Source organism: Gracilinanus agilis, chromosome 3 (assembly GCF_016433145.1).
Source record: "Gracilinanus agilis isolate LMUSP501 chromosome 3, AgileGrace, whole genome shotgun sequence".
Taxonomy (NCBI): Eukaryota; Metazoa; Chordata; class Mammalia; order Didelphimorphia; family Didelphidae; genus Gracilinanus; species Gracilinanus agilis.
In genome coordinates, this window is record NC_058132.1 from 53,278,695 (window position 1) to 53,284,202 (window position 5,508).

Here is a 5,508-nt window from a genome sequence, read left to right on the forward strand (position 1 = left end):
GTGTTCTATGGGCCCTTCCAACTCTGTTCTCAACTCAAGTTCTGAGATCTCTCCCAGCTCTTACATTCTCTATTCTAAGATCCTTCCCAGTTCTGACATTCCCTGTTCCGGGAGTCCTTCTAGCTCTGACACTCTGGGTCTAAAGAGTTCTCCCAGCTTTGGCATTCAGTGCTCTAAGGGTCATCCCAGCTTTGATATCCTGTGTTCTAAGATCTCTCCTAGTTCTGACATTCTGTATTCCATGGGTCCCTCCCAGCTTTGACATTCAGTGTTCTGCCATCTCTCCAAGTTCTGACATTCTCTGTTCTAAGGTCCTCCCAGCTTTGCCATTCAGTGTTTCACCATCTCTCCAAGTTCTGACATTCTAAGTGTCCTCCCAGCTTTGATATCCTGTGTTCTAAGATCTCTCCTAGTTCTGACATTCTGTATTCCATGGGTCCTCCTAGCTTTGACATTCAGAGCTCTAAGAGCCTTCCAGTTCTGACATTCATATTCTAAAGGCCCTCCCAGCTTTGAAAGTCTGTGTTCTACCATCTCTCCAAATTCTACCCCAACACAGGCATTCTAGGTTCTAAAGTCCTTCCAAAATTTAATATTATATAGCTTCTATAAGACTAGAAGAACTTAACTGGGAGATAAGGGCCCTTGTTGGATAGGTAGATCCTATCCAATACAATACAAAGCTGGCAGAGAACAGTACTGAGCCAGAAGTCAGGGTTCCTAGATTTGCATCCTATATCCACCACTCGTTTGTGCTTCATGTCTCTAGGCCCCAGTTTTTAACTCTGTCAAAAGAGAGGGCTGAAGAGGGATGATTTTTAAAAAATAAAACCCTTTCCCAAGGGTTGGGCTGCTCTTAACCCTTATGTTATATTTACCAGGACAGAATTTAGAACTGGTAAGAATCTCAGAAATCAACCAATCCCTTCATTTGACTGAAGAAGAAAGAAAGGTCGAGAAATGGGAAATGGACTTGTACAAGGTAACAGAGTCAAGAACAGATTTGGGTTATGTCCCAAGGACTTTCATTTTCAATTTCAGGCTCTTTGGGCATAGAATTACAATATAGTTACAAAAATCAGAAGGAAAAAGAATCTAAGAGAGGGGTCTATTCTAATTTAAACCTGAATAGGAATCCCTTCTGCAACATCTGGGGAAAGATGGACCAGTTGAACCCCTTATTTTTACATTCAGGTGGAAGCATAGTGAAAAGAGCACAGGACAGAGCAGTCAGAACTGAGTGCAAATCCTAGAAAATAGGAGCAGTGTGAAAAAAAAATCTCATCTCACTCAGCATCTGTATAATGGGAACAATATAACATCTTACCTCCTGGAGCCATTGGGAGGCTCCAATGAGATCATATTAGTAAAAGCAGTCAGTTAGACCTCTAGGAGGCTGGAAGAGCTCCAGTAAAAGGAGAACCAGATACCTCCTGAGACAGGCAGTCCATGCTGCTTCTGGCCAAGGCTACTTATAAAAGCACCAGGTGTTAATTCAGAGGGCCTGGGGGGCCATGGGCAAGTCGCAACATCTCTTGGCTTCTAAGGCCCCTTCCATTTCTAAATGGGCCCATCATCAATAGGTAGCAACTGACTTCTCTGCAATTTCTCCCTATAACCCTTCATTCTGCCAGGTGGACCAAGCCCAGCCAACACAGCAACCCTACAGCCATGTAAAGACTCAACCCAACCTCCCTAAGTTTTCTGTTCTCCAAGCTAAATATTCCCAGTTCTTCCACAGATCCTAGAATGGCAGTTTCCATTCTCCTTGGTGTCAAAGTGACCCGACGTCATCCATGCCATCGTCATAAAAACGATAATCATAATCACAGGATTTTATAGCACTTTAGGTTTGCAAAATGCTTTACAAATTTATTTCATTTGAGCCTCACAATAACACCAGGAAGTAGGTACTATTATGATCTCATTTTATAAAGAAGGAAATAGCACAGTACCTGGCACATAGATAGATAGAGAGGCAGACAGATAGATAACCAGATAGATAGACAGATAGATAGATAGATAGACAGACAGATAGATAGATAGATAGATAGATAGATAGATAGATAGATAGATAGATAGATAGACAGGCAGAGANAGATAGATAGATAGATAGATAGATAGATAGATAGATAGATAGATAGACAGGCAGAGAGGCAGACAGATAGATAGACAGACAGACAGACAGACAGACAGATAGATAGATAGATAGACAGACAGACAGACAGACAGACAGACAGACAGACAGACAGACAGATAATGTCAGCTTTTGTCATTATTTTGCCCAGGGTCACATAGCTAATAAATAACTGAAGCAGGCTTGAACTCAGGTCTTCCTGACTCCAAACCTAATATTCGATTCCCTTCCCCACCTGTTCATGCTACACAATACTCCAGAAGGTCTCTGCTAGTAAAAATGCTTAACAACCAGCTTTCCAACTTTTAAGTTAATCTTCATTATTAATATTTTCTTCATTACTTTCTTAAGTCTTGTCAGTCAACAAAACAATAATTCAAGGCCTGATTTGTAGCATTTGATGATTTGTGAGGTGTAAATGCTTGTATTGAAAAATTAAACCATTGGTTCTGACGACCCTGTTCAGGCTGGCTCCAGCATCCCCCTAAGCTAAGATCAGAGATTCAGAGAGTGAGGGCCATCACCTCCCTCATTGAAATTCCAGGCCAATGGTGCAACAAGTCAGGAAGTTCTTCTTTTCTAACCTGGGCCCCTCTCTCTTCCAGGAAACTCCTTTCTCTTTGGGACTTACAGCCTTAACCTTTCATTGATTCACTCATTCATTGGTTCATGACTCTAGAGCTGGAAGATACCGTAGAGGGCCATCTAATCAAACTCCTTCATTTTATAGGGATGGAAACCAAAATCTAGAGAGATTCAACAAGATAACTGGGTGGCACAGTGGATGGAGCACTGGATTTGGAGTCTGGAAGACCTGAGTTCAAATCCTACCTCAGACTCTTTACTAATTGTGTGAGTGACCTTAGGGGCAAGTAACTTAATCACTGTCAGCCTCAATTTCTTCATCTAAAATAATAATCAAGTAAAAATAGGGATGATAATAGCAACTACTTCATCGAGTTGGTTAGTCTCAATATTAAACAAAATAACATTGGTGAAGAGCTTCACAAAACTATTATTGCCTTTCCTAATTATTATTATTATCATTATCATGTAAATGTCACACAGGCAGTAAGCATCCCACCATCTTGGTAGCACAGTGGATAATTGGTGGACTTGGAATTGCAGGATCAAAGAGCTCAAAGGATCTTAGAGGCCAATTAGTCCAAGCCCCTTATTTGATAGATGAGGAACCTGAGACGTAGAGAAGGCAACTGATTCTAGGTCAGAAGGTAAGGGTTTAAAAAAGAGTGACTACTTACTACTTAAAGTCACACAAGGAGTTGAGTATGAAAGCAGAATATGGAGCCCAAGTCCTCATTTTGAATGTGGTATCCTTCCCAATAGACCTTCTGCATTGGAATCTTTCCTCCAGCTCTGGTTGAGTCTCTGGGTTTGAGTTTCTTCATTTGTTATTGTTATTCAGTCATTTTTGGTTGTGTCCAACTCTTTGTGACCCCCCATTTGGGATTTTCTTAGCAAATAAACTGGAGTGATTTGCCATTTCCTTTTCCAGATCATTTAAAGATGAGGAAACTGAGGCAAACAGGGTTCAATGACTCGTCCAGGGTCTCCCAGCTGTTAAGTAGTCACTTTTTTAAAAAGCCCTTACCTTCTATCCTAGAATCAATCAATTCTAAATCAAAAGAGCCAGAAGGGCTAGGCAACTGAGGTTAAGTGACTTGCCTAGGGTCACATAGCTAGTGAGTATCTGAGGCACTCTTTCCGTGGTGCCTCCTTTGTCAAAGGGAGATAATAGATGCCAGCCAAGCCCTACCTCAAAGGTCTTTGGTGAGAATCAAACCTTAAAATAACCATTCTAGAATACAGCTGTCATTATTATTCTCCCTCCCAAATCCCACACCCTCTAAAAAGTCCATTTTCTAAAGTTTTACCCTTCCCCGCTCCCCACAACCAAAAACAAAACAAAAATGAAGAGGGGATTGTTCAGGGAAGCCAGTTCCCCCAAGCGCCAGGACCTTCGGTCTCTCATGCTCCAGCGGTCCAAACCCCAGAACTCAGCAGGCTGGCAGCTCCTCGGTGTTACGGGAACCTAGTCAATCTCTCCGTCCTCACACCAATTTGCATACGATTACCCAGGAACCCCTGCGCCCAGATCCCACTTTTGCAAATTCCCACCCGTTTTGTGTCATAAATAAGATAGGAGACGGAAAACTAATACAGGCCTGCGATGCATTATTCATGCTGTGTGGCGTTGTTATGATAGATTTACAACAGCTAATACATGCAAACTCAGTTTGGGCACTAAATGTGAAAATTAAGGGTGGGAATGCCAGGGGAGGGGGGCCGGGGAGGGAGGGTGGACACAATTCTGTAAACTCTGTTTATGCCGAGGGGCCTCAAGATGTTTTCTCCTTGTCGTGTTTAGTGACAAGAAACATTAGTGATGGGGTCGGAGGGCAAAGCCTAAGAGCCGAGCAGACAGTGGGAGTTGGGAGATGCCATAGCAAGCAAGAACAGATTATGATGGAGAACACATCACGCAGTAAGTACCCTTCATCTGAACGGCTCAAAGCCGGGAGTCATCTCTGACTTCATCGAGTCCCTTCGGATGCTCCTTCGCTCTCTCCTCTCCTCCCCTCACCCCGGAAACTTTGGGCTCCTCTGCGGGCACCCTAGGGTGGACGGGGTGCTCTTGCACACCTGGACTCATTGAGGGATGGGGCAGGAAATCGTTCCACTAGATGTGGCTCTAGAACTGGAAGAGAACCTTGGAAGAAGCCCTCCAGGGCCCTCCCATAAGTCAACAGAGGCTCAAAGACAACTGGCATCTCCAAGGTCACCTTCTGTGACCAGAAAACCAGCGCTCTGTCTATTGGATTCCGCTGTCTGCTCTTCTCTCCATTTTATAGATGGCAACTGTGGTTCTCAGAGTGAGGAAAGGGCATTTGGATTTGGAGTCAAAAGAACCTGAATCCATTCTTTCATTCAAAGCACCTGGATTCAACCATTCCCTCATCTATTCAATTAGCATTTATTAAGTGCATATTATGGGCCAGACACTAAGGATACAAGAGACATAAAGGAAACAGACCTTGCCTGCATGCCTTTGGAGCAAACAATATACACACAGAGATATAAACCCAAAATATATATAGAAACAGAAAAGTCGAGGGCAGCTGGGTAGCTCAGTGGATTGAGAGCCAGGCCTAGAGAGGGGAGGTCCTAGGTTCAAATCTGACCTCAGACACTTTCCAGCTGTATGACCCTGGGCAAGTCACTTGACATCCATTGCCTAACCTTACCACTCTTCTGTCTTAGAAGGGAAGGGAAGGGAAGGGAAGGGAAGGGAAGGGAAGGGAAGGGAAGGGAAGGGAAGGGAAGGGAAGGGAAGGGAAGGGAAGGGAAGG